Source organism: Adiantum capillus-veneris, chromosome 25, assembly GCF_014529385.1.
Source record: "Adiantum capillus-veneris isolate H3 chromosome 25, ASM1452938v2, whole genome shotgun sequence".
Lineage (NCBI taxonomy): Eukaryota > Viridiplantae > Streptophyta > Polypodiopsida > Polypodiales > Pteridaceae > Adiantum > Adiantum capillus-veneris.
In genome coordinates this window covers 17,130,172-17,151,823 of record NC_140955.1, presented here as the reverse complement: position 1 = coordinate 17,151,823, position 21,652 = coordinate 17,130,172, and positions in this window count along the sequence as shown.

Below are 21,652 nucleotides of genomic sequence, written 5' to 3'. Positions count from 1 at the left end.
GCTGCATCCCTTGCAGTTTGTTGATGTGATCCTGCATGGAAGCCGATTGGGCGGGCTTGAGCGTCCGCGTCTGGACCTCGATCCCCACCCTCTTCATCGGGGTCATCCGCTTATACAACGGACCAAGACGTAGCCATATATCACGGGCTCCCGTCATTGTCTTTATGGGCTCAATCACGGATGGTGAGCAGTTGAGGAAGATGAATGACCGTATCCTGGCATTCAATCGATCCCTGTCTGCCCACTCTCCGGAAACCGAGGAAGAATTGGAATCTTCCTATCAATCAACCCTTGCAAAATATCTTCATCGTCGGTCTCGATTGGAGCCTTTCCCTTCGTTAACGAAGTCTTGAAGTCTTCTGAAGCCATTGCACCGATTGCCGATGTACTCCTCTATCTCTGGTACACAAACGCATGTGTTTGGACCACTTTCACGCGCTGAAAACGCTGCTGTCCAGCCTGTTTCGAGCGCTGAAAATGCTGTTTTACGTGCTGAACCTGCGCTGAACGAAGGGCACTCCGTCCAATGCAAAAATGCAGGTGGTTTTCCCCTGTTTTGGCGTTGAAAACGCTGCTGTTTTCCCTCCTGTAGGTGGCTGAAAATGCTGTTGTTTTCCCTACATCCTGTTGAAAAACGCTGATGCCTTCCTCGCTCATCAAAAACTGAAAACGCTGATGTTTTTGCTGCTCCCGAAGGCTGAAAACGCTGCTGATTTTTCACGCTGGACAACCCTCGCAAAAATGCAGGTGCTGCACTTTTTGGTGCCGAAAACCTTATGTTTGCTCAAAAACAAAGGCCTAGCAACTTGTGGACGCAGTCAACCACATGTAGTGACCAATAAAACTGCCAAAAATCGGCTGAAAACCCAAAAACGCCAATGTTGAGGATGAGTTGGCATGCCAAAATGCTGATCGAAAGAGCAACCTGTGCTCTGATACTATGTCAAAGATGGCAGTGGAAATGAAATGATCATACACAGTAGCGACAAAGTGAGAGAGAGAGAGAGAGACAATGATAATGCCAAGATTGCTTGATGAAGATGAAGCATACAAGAGAGAGTCCTCGCAAGGGGATCACCCGATCAGTAAGGCTCTGCTCCACAACTGACTCAGTGAATGAAAATGAGGACTGAGGTCTAATATTTATAGTCCACTAACTCCCGGGTCGGGCAGTTTGTAGGACAACAAAAAATATTAATAACCTGCAAAAATAAGGTGATGATCTCTAAAAATAGCTACAGGCTCCAAAAAAATTACCAGACTGAACCTAAAAATACGAGAGGGTGGCCAGCCCACAACCAAGGGCCTGGACCATAAAGATGACACATGTGAACATGACACTTCTAGCTTTAACACCCTTAGTGCTAGGCTTCATTGTGACTGAGTCTGATGGGTGCCCTGTACCTCCGGAGCTGTGACAGAAACTTAGCACGCATACCTTTTGTATGAATGTATGCTCTTGTGTGTGTGTGGGATGTGCATGCATGGGAGCATATATATTGATACCAAATTCTACACCCACTATTGGGCACTGATGACTTGAGTGGGGATGTCATAATATCTAGTCCATACTATGCATAATGGAGTTGATTGTTATATAGTCTTGTGGATGACTACCACGAGTTTATAACTTGCACCGTCTTATGAGGTGAAGTTGGGCATGTTCCTGGATTCATTTAGGTATATATTGTTGCAAATCATCTCCTCTTGTAGCTTTATGTCTTTGTGCAACGATTCTTCACGAGGTGGCTTGCAAATGTTCTTCACCAACAGATCTAGTATATTATAAGTTTTGTGATAGCAAGGGTGTTGATTTTATTCAAGTGATAGAAACCTTGTATATAATTGTCCATGTATTTTTAGGGGTGATGAAGGGATGTAATAGCAGTGTTCCAAGCTTTGCACGATGAAGTCCATGATCTTGTTTTTGTGATAGGACAAAGGAAGTTCTTTTAAATTTTTCGTGTTAGCCGCAAAATATATCAAGCTAGTTTTACTTCTGTTGGTGCTTTGCCTAGTTTTTTGATGTAAACTCTTTTTAATTTATTTTTTCTTGCTTCTTGTTGTCTGAGGAAGTGTGTACTCATTTTCCTAGCTGCTCCTTTTTTGTTTACTTATCGTCTTTCCTGTGATGATCATTCTTAGAGTCAAATCTTCTTGGCCTTGGATGGTGAAGGACAAGCTGGTTCTAAAATTGTGTTTTACAGGTTTTTGTTGCTCTAGACGGCCTGAAGAAGGAGACAAGTGCTTCGTCTGAGATGCTTTCTCTTGTTGAGACCCTCATAATGTCACGTGACACATCCAGCCCTATGTGTCCGTGGACAAGCTACAGCATGATCAGGGTTCAGTCAGTCCAGTCAGTCTAGATTTAGAAGTGATCTGGCACTTTTGTGAGTCTATTCGTAGACTGTGCATGACCAGTCACTTAGTGTAGATGCATATCCTCTGGTTGCACACAACATGATCATCAATATTCCCATCAGAATCCATTAGAATCAGTTAGGGGAATTTTCCAGTGATTTTAGCCTATTTTCCCTATTTTGTCATTTTTCACTTATTATTTTTAAGTGACTTTCCAACAAAAGTAGGTAGGGCAATTTTGCTAAGTTTGTATATAAGCAAACCCAAGTTAGCACTCAATGGCAGAAGAGGCAGTAGGAGCACATGCTCAACATGCACCTTCTAAGCAGGACCCCAAGGACTTCTAGCGTTTTTGCTCCACAGCAACTTGGCTCGCGTTTTTGGACAAGACATAGCAGATCAGCCAACGTTTTGCTCTTGCAGATCCCTGGTGACAAGACCACAGCAGATCAGCCTAGCGTTTTTGCATCTGCCAACAACCTTAGCGTTTTGCAGATCTATCGCGACAGAATCAGCCTGTGCGCTCCTTACCGCACTGTCGAAGCAAAGGACTTGCCGATACACCGTGTGCGAGCCACAAATGGCTCCAAGCACACAACAAGCCTAAACTAGCAAGCTCAAGAGAGCAAAGGGTGTGTCACTCACCGCTCTACGCTCGCCTTCGTGGTGGATTCCTCGCCGCGATGAAGAAGAAGCTGCAGTCGTGCCGCGCTCAACCGCTTCGCCGCCGTCGTGTCTTCGTAATGCTTGATCGCACACACACTCTCCCTCTCTCTCTCTCTCACACACACACACACACACAAGGAGGTGAAGAAGAAGAAGATGGAGATGGAGATGGAGCAAGAGCACTCTTCTATTGCACAAATGAGAGAATGAGTGAATTTTAGGTTTAGTTGGCTTTTATATGAGCTCACTCCATTCACACTTGGGCGCCCATGCTTAGCCAACTAACCCTAGCATGTTCGTGTTAGAGTGCGTCTCTCATCGGCGATCACTCTACCTTTCCCTATTGGACCGACAAGCCCGGTACCTGACTCTACCAAATACATAATACGCGTCCGTCGTAGGTGATGGGGTGTTCGTGAGCCGTGAGGGTTAACATGCCCCCCTTCCTGATGTAGATTCCGTCCTCGGAAGCTATTGAGTTGAAGCTCGTTCGTCGAGGTGGAAGAGCATTTGAGATGAATGTCCTTAGCCTTCTTCAGTCACTGCAAAATCAAACAACATTGGCACAGTAATTGCATTCTCTTAAAAAGCATATGTAGTTTTAGGTAGACAAATTGATTGGTAAAAGAATTTCAAACAATTTGTTAGCAATGAACATTAAATTGCAATGTAATCAAATGCATAAACAGATGTAAAGGTAGAAAATTAAACAAGTCTGGGGTCGCTAATTTGACGGTCGAAAGGCACTAGAGATCGAATATTAATACCATGGGTAAGCTTCTTAATTATCTGTGGTCAATTAAGTTGTTTAATCGCGAGAGCCAAGTATTCATGTTCAAGGGCTGATTAGAGGCTATATCTAGAAGACCTTGTAGTTAAGCTACCATAAAAGGAATTTCTCATGAAATCATCGCCTGACTGATTACTTTTTCTTTGACCCCCCAAAGTCTTTTCACATTGATTCAATTATGATGTGTGTGCTTATTTTGTATGCCTTGGGTTTTTTGCTTTTCAAGGAAAAGCGCCCACACTGGGAACCTCTAGGGCTCTAGTACCATAGGCGATACATGTGAGTGAAGTACCAATTTAAGCAGGGATTTCTCTTCCAGCTTAAAATTTTACATTGTGGCACTTTGATTTTTTGTTTGTTCATTTTCAGCATTTTAATTTTGTAACTTTGGTGGGTCATATAACACTGTTACCCTCCCCAGGCTCATCACATTAGTAAACTCCCTTTATAATACTTAAGCTAAAGGTCAATAGGGTTAAGCCCACTAGAAAGCCCTAGTACATTTCACACAATGCTGCCTAAATCGGATTAAGAACCTAAGTAACCATTGCTTATTAGGAAGGCATTCCCCATGGTATCAAGAGAAGATTTCTAATACCTAGCTTGGTCAAACTAGCTTAGTCGGACTGCTTGAGTTTTAAACCTAGACAACTGATTATGGCAAAACATTACATTGAATTAAATGTTTGATACTAAGCCAATGCGCTGAATATTATGCTACCAATCACAATCAAAGCAGACAAACATGGATGCAAAAAGATAAGGGCAATGCTAATGGACATAAAACACCTATTTGTGTTGATGGTCACGCTTGATTTGAAGTGTGAACGAGAGAAAGGTTCCATGAAGGTCCAAATCCTAACCACAGCAACACGTTCCTGTACACACTAGGAAACAAAAGGAATACCTCCAGGAGGCACATTAGTGGGAAAAGAGAACTTCGCTAATCTCTCAACTCTAAAACAGAAACACTCCTATCGTACTAATCTTACCTACCCTCCATCACTCAAGTGATGAGGATCAAAGGTGTTTTATGGCATAGGTTTTTGTTTCACTGTACCAGATGTGACATGTGTAGGTCTGAGTCAATGTTTTGACTTTTAATGTGCATACTCGTTTGCTAATTGCTCTTGCTCTTTATTTATTTTTTTATTTTTTTTTATTTGGTGAGTATAAAGATTTATATGTACATTCCCTAAGATTGGAAGATATAGAGGTTAGGGAGAAAGGTTGAGAGGGAAGAAAGTGAATGATGGATGTCCACAAACACTCTCCCCTTCCTTGGGTAGATCATACCATTTGAAATGAGCTTGTCACCCTTTGAAACCAATTGTTCCAGTTGGTAATAGGTGAGGATTTTTGCCAGTAGTTTTCTATTACCCTAGGTGCCTCGTCAAGCTGCAAGGGTGGTAAGGTACTCTCCCAGGATCGAACTTGAAGTGGTTTATCAGGTGATTCTTGAACATTGGGAGGTGTGGATTCTTTTGTAGCTTCATGGAGGTCCACTACTATAGATGGAGGCTGTGTAAAAGCTTTTACCTCTATGGATGTATTACATGAGGAGCTAGAAGCTTCATGGGACTCCCCCCTTCCTGAGCTAGGTGGAACAAATCGTTCTTTCTTTGGTACCCAAACTAGCTCGGAAGCGGGTGTGTAGCATTCTGTGATTTTTTTCTTTCCACGATCATTGATTCGTTTTGGAGCTACGAGATTGGGCTCACTTGGGTCAGGTGATAGGTAAGAGCACAATCTACGTTTTGGCACCCAGATTTGATCATTTCCTTGATAGTAGCCTTGGGCTTCCAATAGTCGTTTAGGGATCCATCGCAACATTTTCTTACTTTTCTTGGAGCAAGTGGTACGTTTCTTACAAGGCTTCTGTTTTTTAGCACTAGCTATGGTCACTAAAGAAGCTTTAGGGACCCACTTGTATGTTTTCTTCGTTACATTAGGATGAGTCTTGTCAGAAGCGATATGCATTGCTTGTAGCATATTTAAGGGTACAGGCATTTCATCCCCCTCAGGTGTTACCCAGGTCGTCCCCCTATTTCCCCAAGTGTCTATGGTTGCTGCTAGGTGGACCCAATCCACATTGTCTGACTCAGTCATCCAAGGTAGGATATCCATATAAGGAGAATCTTGGCCAATGTCTGTATCCTTCTTACAAGTGTAACAATATTGTAGTGGGGCCGAGTGAACTGTGGTGTCAGAGCGATGATCAATAATGGTTTTACTCCCTAAGGGGTGTACCTTACCAGTCACCAAATCCACTCTAAGGATAGAGTCTTGGAATTGCAAATAAACATGATTTTTAGACCAATCATGAACCATTTGTGCTTCCCTCATGAATGGTCGTCCTAAAATCATTTCATATGACATAAGGTGTTTAGAGAAATCCATTACAATGAACGTATGTCGTACCTTGTGTCCTAGAACTTTGATCTTTAGATCCTTGAGCATCCCCATAGGTTTGGCTATGGTACCATTTGCCATCTTTACCACAATGTTAGTAACACTGAGGCGGGGTTTTCCCATGGATTCCCAACAATCTTTTGTAACGATGCTAACTCCTGCACCACCATCAAGAATTCCCTTTATAGTTAATACCTTGGTAGTGATGGGTAGGGTCGCATTAGACTCGTCGCCTTCAAAATACTGCCCTAATTCGTTAATGGGTACCTCGATCACAGACTCGTGTCCATCTAAGTCAAGTGATTGCACATGATTTTCCTCATCAATCATAATCGAGTCAGGCCTATTTGGTTGCGCAAACTGCGGTAATCCCGTTCGTAGCTCTCCGTTAAGGAATGCTCGAAGTGCAAGGAATAACTCAGGATCTCCATACAGCTTTGCTATGATCGTGGTTCGGACCTCAGAAGACATGAAGTCCACTAGTTTGGCAACATTCATTGGCATTTTGCAGGGTGTAGGTCCTTGACTAGGAACTGGTGAGGATGGAATCTCATATTCCTCAATGGGATCGGGTATTCCTTCGTTAAACATCCTTTCCAACAAGAAAGGTGTATGCTCACTTTCTGATGTCCCATCCTCACTCCCTTCTTGGATAATACTAGATATGGCTAACGGTCTATGGTTCATGTGGGGTGGATGAACTTGCGTGGGAAACACTGTGTCATGAATTTTGACATGCATGGGTTCTGGTTCTAGTTTCCTTTGAGTCTCCTCCACTAAACCTCTTAGATGTTTCACCTGCTCAATCTCGTCTACTGGGTTTGGGTACGTCCCAATCTTCTTTTTATGATCCTTCCCTTTTTGCCCCTGCGGTTTATCTTGGGGGTCTTGGATTGGATTTGGAAACACTTGTGGTGTTTTCAGAGGCTCTTTATGGTTTTCTCTTATTCGGTTTTCATTTGGTTCCATGTTACGGTTTTCTTTGTCTGTCTTTCCCTTTGTGGTATTGGTTCTAGTCTCCATTGTCTCGATTGAATCTGAATCATCCTCGAGGTCATTCATATACACGGGGTCATCTCCTGTTCCTATATTTGTTTTGGAACTTGGCTTTGAATTTCCCGTATTCTGCGACCTCTTCCTTCGTGTCTTCTTTTTCTTTGCTTGGATAACTGACGCGGTATCTCTCTCTTCGAGGATATGGCCTGGCCCTTGAAGCATGGACCGTGTAATCGCATAAGCGGGTGCGACGGGTGGTATTGGCGATGTCACACTAGCAATTTCGACCAAATTTAGGGGTGTGATTTTAGGCGCATTTGGGTTATAGGGGCATTGGGCAATCAAGTGATCTATGCCACAACGATTACATGTGAGTATTGGCATTGCAGACGTGCTCCCTTGATTCATTTGCATCTGTGAAGCATTCTTTTGCAGCCTAATAGGGCACTCCCCTGCCCGATGTGGTCCACCACACTCGTAGCATTGAAGAGGTAGCCTCCTAGCCTGGGTGTTGATATTTTGACCTCTGGATGCGAGAGCAGCAGCTTGATAAACCGGCTTGACGTGCCCCCAACAATCTTCCATGTAGTATATAGGACACTCTTCCAATGTATCAAGTCCGTAGGCAATACTAGTGTCTATTTCCTTCTCACAGCCATCTGCATAAGCATTTGATGGCTCGCAACCCACTTGGTTCATAGGGGCGACTCTTGGATGCGGGGGCTGCGGTCCTAGCATAGGAGGTGGTAGCGGTGTAGCTTGTACAACATTTTGAGATCTAGGGACCATGTGTTGCGGTAGTTGCTCAACAGGTGGAGCAGGCATCAATACAGGAGCTCGAGGTGCATCCGTCCAGGCTACAGGTGGTCTATTTGCCATCATACGTTTGATCATTAAACAATCCTTAGCTTGGTGACCATACCTACCACATGTGTTGCAAGTTCCATTAAATTTTACTCTAAACGTAGGGCACTCACTAGTGCTATGTGGACCTAAGCAAATGGAACACCATTGTTGCTCCCTTCTTGGATACATGTGACTATTTTGAGGGGGTCGATTATCCTTAAGAGACTCTTGGATTGCCTTGGTGAGGTCTGTCAAGAATGTCTCAAATACCTTTGGCTCATTGGCAATGGGCTTTGCAGTCATGGGTTCATACTCAATGGCTTGTGAGCTAGTGGATCTCGTGTCAGTAGACACCCTCATGCTTGCTATCATCAAGTTGTCCTCTAATTGGATTGCATTGGCAGTGACATCTTCCCAGGTTGTGATACCTCTAATCACTAGTCCATTATAGATTCCTTCATTCCTCAACCCTCGAATGAATCGATCAAGCAGTTGGTTATTGTTGAAGCGCTCATTTACAGGGCAGCGAGAGTTTAAGTGCTTTAGACGACTAATGAAGTCCCTTACTGAGTCTCCTTCCTTACGTTCGGCCTTCTGTAGCTGAGATGCTACACCCCAAAGCACACCTTCTCGTATGTACTCCTTTAGAAACAACCTTCGAAGGGTAGGGTAGATTGTTTTCTCGTCCACCCTTAGGGTTCTATACCAATCTCCAGCCTTCCCACTTAATGTCAAGCTTAAGGCATTGCACTTATGTAGTTCGTTGCGTTCCCCTAAGGAATCACATACTTGTTCAAACACTTCAATGTGTTTTCTAACATCTTCGTCCCCATTGAATTTTTGCGTGAGTTTGGCAATTTGTACTGCCTTACTTCTAGGCTCTCTATCAGATGCATGACGCATATTTTCCGTGATAAATCGACCTATGGTTTGAGCAAACGCTGCCAAGTCACCTATGTGAGGAGGCAGGGCCGGTGGAGGTACTCTTGGAATCATATGTGGGAGAGGGACGGGTACTGGTCTTGGCATATGTGTGGATGATGCAGGATATGGAACATAACTGGGCATAGGTCCACTCGGATAAGGGCTAGGGAGCGGCACTCGAGGAGCATGAACAAGTGGTACAATTGGAGGTGTGGGGGCCATGTGTGCATAAGGGGCTAGAGGCACATACGGTCGAGGCCCCATATTAGGTACTACGACACTAGGTAGTGGCACTGCGCTAACCGTAGATGTCATCGGTACATTCTCTGTCAGGCCTATCCCTGGAGTGAGCACTGTGTTTTCCTTAATAGAGGGTTGAGCCAAGTTAGGGAAGCTAAAGTTGTCGCTAGGAGGCTCAGATTGCATAGAGACCCCAGGTGAAATGACGTAAGATGGGTCCATGGGACTCATTAGAGGAGTCTCCATTTGTGATAGAGTAGGCTGTTGAGCCTTGCTCGTATCCAGAAATCTCATGGGGCCAGTTGAGAGTATATTTACCCCTCGGTTTTTCCTTTCTGATTGAATAATGCCATGGATAACATTACAGATCATTTTCTGTTGATCTTCGAGGCTCGTGGCACTAGAGGTGGATCGTACAATCTCTATCCATCCTACATGGTAGGCGTGGCCAGAGTGTAGATCCGTCAACACCTCAGTGTGGAGGTCGTATGTCCAATGATCATTAATGAACAATCCTTCTAGAGTCGACGTGTTAACGGTTTCTTGTGAGGTAGAAGCAATGTTGCTCCCCGTGGTTTTACTTGTCAGCAACGGTACTCTAGAGGGAACTTCTGAAGGAGGTAGCTCAATAGGGCCTTCTTGGTAAGAAGTTGGCAGGATATCCACATGGACACTCTTTGGGGGTGTGGGGTCCACGTGCGATGTGAAAGGAGAGTCCACTTCCCCACCCCCTTCGTGTGCTTCATTTGCATCAGGTTCCGAGCGAGTAGCTCTACCTAATGTTTCCATGAAACGGCTTAACATACTAGTACTAGGCTGTGGAGCTTCGGGAGGTGCATGGCCTTCTCTCTCAGTGTTTTGAGTAGGGTATGCTTCCATGATCTCTGAGTCGGAGGAGGAATCACTAGCGGCTATTTTAGGGTCTTGGGTGGTGCTACCTTGTGTCCCCGCTGAGGGTCTAGAGCCTATCGTGGATGGGTAATGGGTGTCCGTATGAACAGAGGCACTCTCAATATGCTCGTGTTCTAGCATCCACCCAGAGCGTAAGTGCATGTGCTTTTGATACCCTAAGGTGTCAAAAAGCTGCTCTAGGAGGCCTTGTGACTAGTTTTTGCGTGTTTTTTGTTTATTTTTTTTGGTAGATTTTTTAGAGCGTGTCGTGGAATGGGCCGTGTGATAGCTCAAAACGAGCGTATCGCTAGGAGGGACGCGCTGTGCTTTACAGCCCACCGTTTGGTTCTATTTTGCTCCAGAAAAGCCCGAAATAGTCTTTTCCTAGTTGGGGAACTAGGCTCCAAATAGCAAGTCTAAGGGTGCAAGTGGGAAGAGAAGGGAGGAGAGTGGAGGACTTGTCCCACATGCTCTCATTCCCTCTTGAGGGAGTAGGGTATATATATAAGAGTGAGTCTAGCATATATCATAGGACTGAGGACTGAGGCTTGGGCTTAGGCTTGGGCTTGGGGAAATGATCCCGATCCCGATCTAACTTTTATACAAACCAACCCGTCCGTTTTAAAACTCATGTTTTTTATTTTCGAAAATTTAACCTCCCCCTCACTCACGTTTTTATTTTTCGGAATTTTTATTTTTCACTTTTTTAATTTTTTTATTTTTTGGTACGCGTTTTGGTGCGCGTTGACCTCACCTACCTACTTTTTGTCTCACCTAATTACTAGCCTACTTAATTAACTAACTGTGCGTCTAACTGTGCACAAACCAAAAAACACAGAAAATGCAGAAAATTGAAACTTGACAGAACTGTGCAGTGCAAACCAGAAAATGCAGAAAACGCAGAAACGCAAGAAATGCTAACTGTGCAGTGCAAACCAGAAAACGCAGAAAACGAAAAAAACAAAAATCTCCACACAACTACACACACTCATTCGCTGCCTTTCCTATGATAGAAATTGCACCACAAGAAAGCGTAAAAGTGCTTAACCGAGCTTAGTGTAGGGCATTTCCCCAGCAACGGCGCCAAAAATGTGCGCTCCTTATCGCACTGTCGAAGCAAAGGACTTGCCGATACACCGTGTGCGAGCCACAAATGGCTCCAAGCACACAACAAGCCTAAACCAGCAAGCTCAAGAGAGCAAAGGGTGTGTCACTCACCGCTCTACGCTCGCCTTCGTGGTGGATTCCTCGCCGCGATGAAGAAGAAGCTGCAGTCGTGCCGCGCTCAACCGCTTCACCGTCGTCGTGCCTTCGTAATGCTCGATCGCACACACACTCTCCCTCTCTCTCTCTCTCTCACACACACACACACACACACACAAGGAGGTGAAGAAGAAGAAGATGGAGATGAAGATGGAGCAAGAGCACTCTTCTATTGCACAAATGAGAGAATGAGTGAATTTTAGGTTTAGTTGGCTTTTATATGAGCTCACCCCATTCACACTTGGGCGCCCATGCTTAGCCAACTAACCCTAGCATGTTCGTGTTAGAGTGCGCCTCTCATCGGCGATCACTCTACCTTTCCCTATTGGACCGACAAGCCCGGTACCTGACTCTACCAAATACATAATACGCGTCCGTCGTAGGTGATGGGGTGTCCGTGAGCCGTGAGGGTTAACACAGCCACAAGACCAGCGTTTTCAATTTTCAGCCTTTAGTACCCACAAATCAAGTCCCGAACCTCGCAGATCTCACCTTCCCGCAGCTGTTCCTCGCTGCACGGTCAGTTTCCGCAAGGTTTACAGTTTCATCCCGGAAAACGCAGATTTCAGCATCTGCGTTTTCAGCGCGTCGTCGTCGCATCGTCGTCATCGATATCGTCATCGACATAGAGTCAGAATTCAGCAGATAGAAGATTAGCAGATTTCAGCCCATAGCGTTTTGGGACAACAGTAGAAAGATTGCATATTTCAGCCCTTAGGTCGACTTCGTCATCATCACCGTCATCGTCGACATAGCCTAGACTTGCATCAGTCTCATGCATACCATTTGTACCGGATTGTGCAATCATAAGTAGACCACTCTCGTCGATGAGAGTGGGGCCTTCGAAGGAGGGTTTTACAACGTCTCTGGTGTCGTATCTCTCTTCTCTCTTTATCTCTCAGTCTCACAGACTTGCACGCACAGTGTCCATTCACTTTGTTGTGATCATAGAACTTTCCATTAAGAACGAAAGGCTCTCCCTTCCATAAGAACAAAAGGAACCTTGAGCACAGTTCGGAGCACTCATCTTGAGCAAAGCGCAAACATTCATTCCGCTGCACCTAACACATAAGTGAAGCTTTCTCAACCATTGATAAGGCTGTCAAGGTTGGCACACTTCATAAGAATACGGGGGCACGCAGGAAGTCTCGTTTGTCAAGGGCGAAGAAAACTCAGGAAAAGGAGATGGGATGGTATACGCCAAGCCCTACTGCAGCTCCTTAGCTTTGTACGACAATCTCATTAGAGCAGTAAAATTGTCTTTTTTTCATAATATTTAGTGTTGTGTCGCCTCAATGAGCTTCAGCATGTCAATTTACTTGAGCAACTGAGATTTTCGGCCATCAGGAAGGTATATCTTACAAATCATTTTTCTCTTCAGTTTGACATAGAATTCTCTGAGAAACTTTCCTTTTAACTAGGTTCCCACATTTTTATAAGTTGGCAAATGTACCTATGGCATTCTTTTATCAATCCAAACAGCTACAAGCTTTTGATCAGATATGACATTTAAGTGGGTGGTCAATCTCACACATCCATACTACGTCCCCCATAAGTAATATGGAACTTGGAATGCATGAGGCTTGGTGCTCTCACTAAGGTTGGTTGTTGCAATTCCCCTGTCATCATCACTGCTGCTCTGTAAAAGCAGTCTGTTTTGAGTTCGAAAGCTTTGTGCTCACAAACCTGTATGTCTGCTTCTGACATCTTCAAGCAATTCAAGACACTGCACTGAATCTCCTACTTGATGTTTGCTACATTCTTTTTAATTTTTCTTCCTGCTGAGTGTGTCTACATTAACATTGTTTGGGCACTCAGCATCTTGCTCTTCCTTTGATCTTGTATTTGCATGTTCCGATCAGTGCACACAAGATCTGAGACAGTGCGTTGCTTTGCTTTAACTTTGAGAAGTTGTAATTTCTGTTGATGTTGTTCATTTAAGACTGGTTTGATTTGTATAGCTTGTTTAATGAGACTTTAGTGGATGGGAGGGAACGTGCTCTGTATCACATGCGGGAAGGGGCCTACTCTTTTGTGCAGGTTTGTCAATTTTGCAGATTGCTATACATTTTATGAAAACTGAGTTCCACCCATTACAGAGGGCTTTCAAAGGGCTGATTTGAGTTCAGCCCTTGAGCCTCACATTGGTAAGAATCAGAGCATGATGTAGATTCATGCTTCCAATCTTTTGGCTTGTCCCTTGATATCTATCCGCTAGGAGGAAAAAAGATTTGATAGGAGGAAAATCATTGGAAGATCTTTACCTTGATTATGTAACATCGATTTGGAGAAAGGAGCCAGGTTAGCTATGCCATGTGGCTAGAAATGATTGGCTTCTTTAAATAAAGGCAAGAAGATCAGAGCGTTAAAAAATATACATGCATGAGAGAGAGAGAGAGGAGCGCTGCAACAATTGACAGCTCTGAGAGAAATGAAATGTTATATTAACGTCTTCAAAAGGCGAGAATGACCTATGAGACCAAACTGATACAAAAGTGGTGAATCTGTTACAATGTCTGGGTACCTTAGTACTAAAGTACTAAGTGTGAAAAGTGTGAAAATAAATGTGAAAAACTAAATACAAAGTATTAAATAAACTTCTTAGGAGCATTCTAGGTGTCTAGCTAGAATGCTTCTAATCCTTTGTTGTAGTCTCCTCCGGTGAAGTGTGCTTCTGCATCTTGGTCGTGGTCGTCTCGATTTCCTAAGCTCAGTCGCTCTGTCAATTAGGGTGCCTTTGGTATGAATGCGGGTACTCCTTTGTGCTGGCTATTGGCCTCTTGCTTCTCCTTCCATTCCTGCTTCTCTCGATCCGAAGAAATCTGTGATCTGCCTCTGAGGTTGTAGTGCTCTTTGTCTCCTCATTAGATTATCCCTGTGCCGATGTAGTTCCAGTAGGTACAAGCCTAAGCATCTTTGATCTTGGTATTGCATGATTCTGTCTAGAGGTCCAAAGCCTTCTTTAAAGAGGCAATGAAAACGCCCCCGTATCTCATAGTATATTGTGCTTCTTAGGAGCATTCTGGGTGTCTGGCTAGAATGCTTCTAGTCCTTTGTTGTAGTCTCCTCCGGTGAAGTGTGCTTCTGCATCTCGGTCGTGGTCGTCTCGATTTCCTAAGCTCAATCGCCCTGTCAATGAGGGTGCCTTTGGTCTGAATGTGGGTACTCCTTTGTGCTCGCTGCTGGCCTCTTGCTTCTCCTTCCATTCCTGCTTCTCTCGATCCGAAGAAATCTGTGATCTACCTCTGAGGCTGTAGTGCTCTTTGTCTTCTCATTAGATTATCCCTGTGTCGATGTAGTTCCAGTAGGTACAGGCCTAAGCACCTTTGATCTTGGTATTGCATGACTCTATCTAGAGGTCCAAAGCTTTCTTTAAATAGGCAATGGAAACGCCCGCGTATCTCATAGATATGGTGCAATGACATATGTAGTGTAATTCTGCCTCCGACTCCATTCCGCATATCTTGAAAATTCTGCTCTCATGTGGGATTCCCCTAAATCTGCCAAATTCAGTTTCCAGCTGGTGTGAGGATGTACGAATCTGACCAATAGCACATCTCAAACCATGAGACATGTGGGTATCCATGTAGCTCGGGCGAATCACAAAACCATCTTCAAATATCTGTAGGAAGTTTTCTTTGTAGTCGGCCTTCTTAGTGCCCAATTCTTGTGTAGGGTCTACCCATGTCCTCTTAGTGTCCAACTGTATAAGATCCTGGCGGATGATTTTATTAATCTCCGTTCGTGTGATTGCCAGTGATGGAGCCTCAAGAGAGTATTGGAAGGGGGGTAATCTTTCCATACTGAACCCGTGTCTCTGAAACCACGAGGACAGTTGCACATACCAACATGATGTATCTCCTTTCATTGCTAATTGTCAAGAGGATTCGAGGGCCAATCTAGTATATTGGCAATTATTTGTATCCCATAAACCGTGTATAAAGGACACTGATCTGGTAAGAGCTTCAATTTCTATCGGAGGGGCAGCTAGTTCCGCTCAGGTAATCACGTGTGGTACGGAGGCCTTGGCTCTAATCATTCGGGAAATCATAGATACCAAAGGTCTCTCCATTGACTTCCAATTATCATGATCCACAGATGGTCCCCAAATCTGGACCCCATAAAGCATAGCCGAAGCCACCACAGTATCAAAGAGCCAAAGTTTTGTTTGTGGTTCCTGAAACTGCACTTGTGAACACATCCTCTCCAACCCTCCCAAGGCAGCAGAGGCTCTGGACAATCTAGCATCCGCTGCTTTCTTAAGAGTAAACTTCGGTCTTGTAAATACCACACCAAGGTATGTGTATGCATTTGTGTACTCTACTGTATCTTGGCCATATGCAAATGTAGGCGCCGATCTCCTAACCCACTGCGGTGTGGTGTTAAATACCATAACTTTGGTTTTACGCAAATTTACCGACAGTCCTCTGTCCTCCGCGAATTTATGTAATGCATCTAACTGCCTCTGCATTCCATGTGGTGATTCTGCTATCAATACAATATCATCTGCATACAACAACAAAGGGATCCATGACCCTGCTAGTTGAGCACCTCTGTTACCCTCTCTATCTATGTAATCTGATACCTCATCTATTTACATACCAAATAAAGTAGGGGACATTGCACAGAGAGAGAGAGAGAGAGAGAGAGAGAGAGAGAGAGAGAGAGAGAGAGAGAGAGAGAGAGAGAGAATGAAATGTTATATTAACGTCTTCAAAAAGGCCAGAATGACCTATGAGACCAAACTGATACAAAAGTGGTCAATCTGTTACAAAGTCTGGATACCTTAGTACTAAAGTACTAAGTGTGAAAAGTGTGTGAGTGTGAAAATAAATGTGAAAAACTAAATACAAAGTATTAAATAAACTTCTTAGGAGCATTCTGGGTGTCTGGTTAGAATGCTTCTAATCCTTTGTTGTAGTCTCCTCTGGTGAAGTGTGCTTCTGCATCTCGGTCGTGGTCGTCTCAATTTCCTAAGCTCGATCGCCCTGTCAATGAGGGTGCCTTTGGTATGGATGTGGATACTCCTTTGTGCTGGCTGCTGGTCTCTTGCTTCTCCTTCCCCTCCTGCTTCTCTCGATCCGAAGAAATCTGTGATCTGCCTCTGAGGCTGTAGTGCTCTTTGTCTTCTCATTAGATTATCCCTGTGCCGATGTATTTCCAGTAGCTACAAGCCTAAGCATCTTTGATCTTGGTATTGCATGACTATCTAGAGGTCCAAAGCCTTCTTTAAATAGGCAATGGAAACGCCCACGTATCTCATAGTATACGGTGCAATGGCATATGTAGTGTAATTTTGTCTCCGGCTCCATTCCGCATAACTTGCAAATTCTGCTCTTAGGTGGGATTCCCCTAAATCTGCCAAATTCAATTTCCAGCTGGTGTGAGGATGTACGAATCTGACCAATAGCACATCTCAAACCATGAGACAGGTGGGTATCCATGTAGCTCGGGCGAATCACAAATCCATCTTCAGATAGCTGTAGGAAGTTTTCTTTTAGTCGGCCATCTTCGTGCCCATTCTTGTGTAGGGTCTACCCATGTCCTCTTAGTATCCAACTGTATAAGATCTTGACGGATGATTTTATTAATCTCCGTTCGTGTAATTGCCAGTGATGGAGCCTCAAGAGAGTATTGGTAGGGGGGTAATCTTTCCATACTGAACCCGTGTCTTTGAAACCACGAAGACAGTTGCGCATACCAGCATGATGTATCCCCTTTCATTGCTAACTGTCGAGAGGATTCGAGGGCCAATCTAGTATAGCAGCAATTATTTGTATCCCACAAACCATGTATAAAGGACACTGATTTGGTACGAGCTTCAATTTCTATCGGAGGGGCAGCTAGTTCCGCTCGGATAATCGCGTGTGGTACGGAGGCCTTGGCTCTAATCATTCGGGAAATCATAGATACCAAAGGTCTCTCCATTGGCTTCCAATTATCATGATCCACAGATGGTCCCCAAATATGGACCCCATAAAGCATAGCCGAAGCCACCACAGTATCAAAGAGCCAAAGTTTTGTTCGTGGTTCTTGAAATTGCACTTGTGAACACATCCTCTCCAACCCTCCCAAGGCTGCAGAGGCTCTGGATAATCTAGCCTCCGTTGCTTTCTTAAGAGTAAACTTCGGTCCTGCAAATACCACACCAAGGTATGTGTATGCATCTGTGTACTCTACTGTATCTTGGCCATATGCAAATGTAGGCGCCGATCTCCTAACCCACTGCGGTGTGGTGTTAAACACCATAACTTTGGTTTTACCCAAATTCACCGACAGTCCGCTGTCCTCCGCGAATTTATGTAATGCATCTAACTGCCTCTGCATTCCCTCTGGTGATTCTGCTATCAATACAATATCATCTGCATACAACAACAAAGAGATCCATGACCCTGCAAGTTGAGCACCCCTGTCACCCTCTCTATCAATGTAATCTGATACCTCATCTATATACATACCAAATAAAGTAGGGGATAGTGGGCATCCCTGCTTTACTCCAACGGTGCAATGAACAATGTCGGAATCCCCTTCTGGAGTACGTACATAACCAGTTACTGACCCATATAAGGCCATGATCCCCCATATAATCTCTTTGGGGACCCCTAACTCTTGCATTCTGCGTATCAATCTGGCCCTTGGTAGTGTATCAAAAGCTTTCCGAAAATCCACAAAGCAACAATACATTCTTCTCCCATTTGCTCTTCCTTCTTCAATAATGGCTTTGAGCGTAAGAATATGATCTAGAGTGGAATAACCCCTCCTGAATCCAGCTTGTCCTTTTGCCCTTATGCCCTCATTCTCTGCCCATCTACTCAGTTTTTGTTCCAGAATGGATGCGTACAGTTGGGTCAATGTGTGACCCACCATAATGGTACGGTAGTTCCCGGGTATCATAGGATCCCCTGACTTGAAAATAGGTACGATAGTAGATAATTTCCAAGATTCAGGTAATCCTTCACACATGACCCGATTAAACAGACGAGCAAGGACTTCTGAAAGTAGATCCCTTGCATGGATCAAATGTTCTGCTACTAGACCCTCACGATCATATGCTCTTCTTGTCTTCATCTTATCAATGGCTTTTTCCACCATTTCCGTAGTAAAGAAAGTACTAGTAGCAGGGCATGGCTCTAGCGGATCTGGTAGTGGAGGCTGTCCAGATACCATATATAATGATGTTACATATTGACCCCAAATCTCAGGAGAAGTAATTGTCGGAGGCAACGAGTGCTCGTGAAATAAACGCCAGGCCTCATGTGAGTCCTGACTCAAGAAGCTAGAGCTGATATAAATCCTTCTCCAATTTGGCTAAAAATGCTCTTTTCTTGAGACGTACTATACGCCGAAGAGAAATCCGAGACTGCTTATATGTGATGATCCCAAGTGTAAGCTCTTTCTGGACCTGGGTTCTCGTCTCTCTGCATTCCTCGTCGTACCAACTGTTCTGATGCATGTTACCAGATCCTCTCTTCTGATCAGGCTGAGTATGTGGGTATGCCTCTTGTGCTGCTCCATGTAGTATCTTTGTTAGCTGAGAAGTGATCTCCTCTACAGTATATACTGGCTCGGCTGCCCACATCCTATTATAGATCTGTTCCACATAGACTGAATCAGTCTCTGGTGTGATAGTATATCTTGTGTGCGTCTTCTTCCTTGGTACTTGAGAGGCATTGTATTGGAAGGAGATTGATAAGGTCAAGAGAGCACGATCCACTGCAATCCCAACCGGTCTGGGTCCCACCTTAAAGTCCTCAATACTAATAAAGCTTGGTGAAGTCATGACATAATCCACTGTGCTGGCCCCATGCCTGTGCGGGAAGCATGTGAATCCCCCAGATAAAGGGAAATTCTCTAGACCATTAAGTATGGCTAAACCATGTGTAGTTGCCATCTCCATGAGATGTCTCCCGTATTCAGTGTGTTCTTTATCCTGTGAGTTTCTAGTAAGCCCCTCCTGTGATAAATCCACTTCTCTGAGCATTTCCTCAGAAGTATCATAGAATACTGCTTGAGAGTTGGCCGTTCTGGCATTAAAGTCTCCTAAGAGGACAATGTCTCCTTCTCTAGAGAACTCCCATATGTCATCATTCAATATGGAGAAAGGGGACTGTCCTTTAGGTGAGGAGTAGACTGATGTACTTGGAGGGAAGTAGCATATAGCGATATATAGAAATCTACCTGTCTCCGCTTTCATTCTCACCCACATATACCTTGCTTGTTCATCTTTCCTGATAATATATAGTAGTGGTTTCAGCTCCTCTTTAAATAAGACTGCTACTCCTCCTGAACCCCGGCTACCTCGTAGAGATCTCTTGTCTGGTCGACCAGCTGTTTCCCATAAATACCCCTTCACATGTGGCATAAGCTGTCCCGGTATCTGGTGTGTCTCTGAGTAGAAAACTATGTCTCTGTCCCTGAAGCTGTCTTCAAAGGCACCTACATCTAGCCTATATGATCCATTACAATTCCACGTCGCTATCCGGAGCGTCGCCCCATAGGTCTCGCACCGTCATGATGAGCGATTTTCCAGAACCACTACTTTCCCTCCTCTATAAAAGGTGATTTTTCCTTTTTCTCTTGCTGCCCTGATCTCTGGCATCGACTCTTGCATGTGTGCCACTTGTGCCAATGTAAGCTCATCTCCTAGGAAAATACCGGTTTTCTTAAGAGTTGGCCTCTTCTTTAGAAATTCTTTCCTTATTTCTATATTCGGGAAGCGGAGAATAAGTGCCCTATCCTTTACGTTTCCCTTCTCATCGACTCCTTTCTTGCCCACTCTCCATGCACTTGTGTGAGTAGGCTCTGTGATGCCCATGCGTTGTAGCAGTTCCCTCACCTCTTCATCTACATTCTCTTTGTCCTTGACTCCTGTGACCCGCACATGCAGAGCTCGAGTCTTCCTTTTCTGCTCTTCCTCAATGGTCATATTAATAATGGTGGAAGTAGGTGTGGTCTTAGGCATCTGGGCCTTCCCTTTCTTCGCATCCTCAATCCATTTCTCTGCTTCATCAACCTTTTCTTGTGTCTTAACAAGACGTTCTGCCCACGAAGATGCCGTTTTCGATTTCTGTTCATCTCCTTTCCGTAAAGCTTTCATATGATCCTTAAAGTCCTCTAGCTCCTTCAGCACCGAAGGTTGGTCGTCTCCCTTTTCCTTAGTTGCAGATTTGCAAGCCGCAAGTTCTCCTTTTAGCTCCTCGATTATTGCATCTTTTTCCTCCATGCGCTTTTCCATATTTGTTCTCCATGCTTCAAAACTTGTTACTGCCTCATCGAGTTTCTTTTGCATAACGCATTCTGTTACATTTACTTCGGCCTTGATTAGGTTTTGTAATTCCGTTTTCACGATCTGAATTTCCTCATTCTGTATCCCCCGGATCTCTCTCCTTAGTTCTCTCATCATGTCTCCATACATGGAGTTCCTGTAGCTCTCGACGTTCGCGTGCATTTCTTTCCTGATGTCATCCCTTATGTAGTTTAGCTCTGATTTGAGCATCACCTAGACCTTCTCCATCAGTAGCTCATCATGTATCCTGGAGGTTTTCCCAACGCGTAAGGATCCTCGTGATAGTACAGTATCTCTGTTTCTTCGTTTGAAAGTAGCTGTTGTTTTTTTTGGGGTGGTGTAGCTATCTACACCCGGCCCTTCCCCTTCGGTAGGCGGGTCCATTGAACCCGAGCCCCAAATCTGGGATAGGGTACTAGGGTACCAGGGTGAGGGACTGAGAGTATGGCAAAATTATTTCAGTTTGACCTTAAGGCCTTAAATCGCTTTAAACTTGGACGCAAAGAGAGGGCTTAAAATCTCTTTAGGCTTAAAATTTACCTTAGGGCTTAAAAATTGAAATAAGCTTAAACGTAGGGGATCTTGACTTCCTACGCGTAGAACAACTGGGGCGACTGCTGGACTTGCTACGCGTAGAACAGCTTTGACGTGCTACACGTAGGACTGCGCGGGACAAACGTGCAGCGTGAGCCTCAGGCAGTGTGAGCGTGAGCCTCAGGGCAGTATGGGCAGGGGCATCACCAGCCCGCCATGGTCTCCTTCTCGCGCTCTGCCATACGTGACCTCCGCCCTGCTGCACAATAGCCCGAACTTAGCACAACAGCCTTGCGCGCGTCCTGCTGCCCCTGGCCTCCGCGAAGCACGATTGCTGCAGCCGCATCCTGCTATCCCTGCTGCGCTGCGTGACTTCTGCGGCCCAGCCACGCGTGCTCTGCTGCCTTGCTCTCCTTGGGTGGTGTCATGAAAAGAGAGAGAGA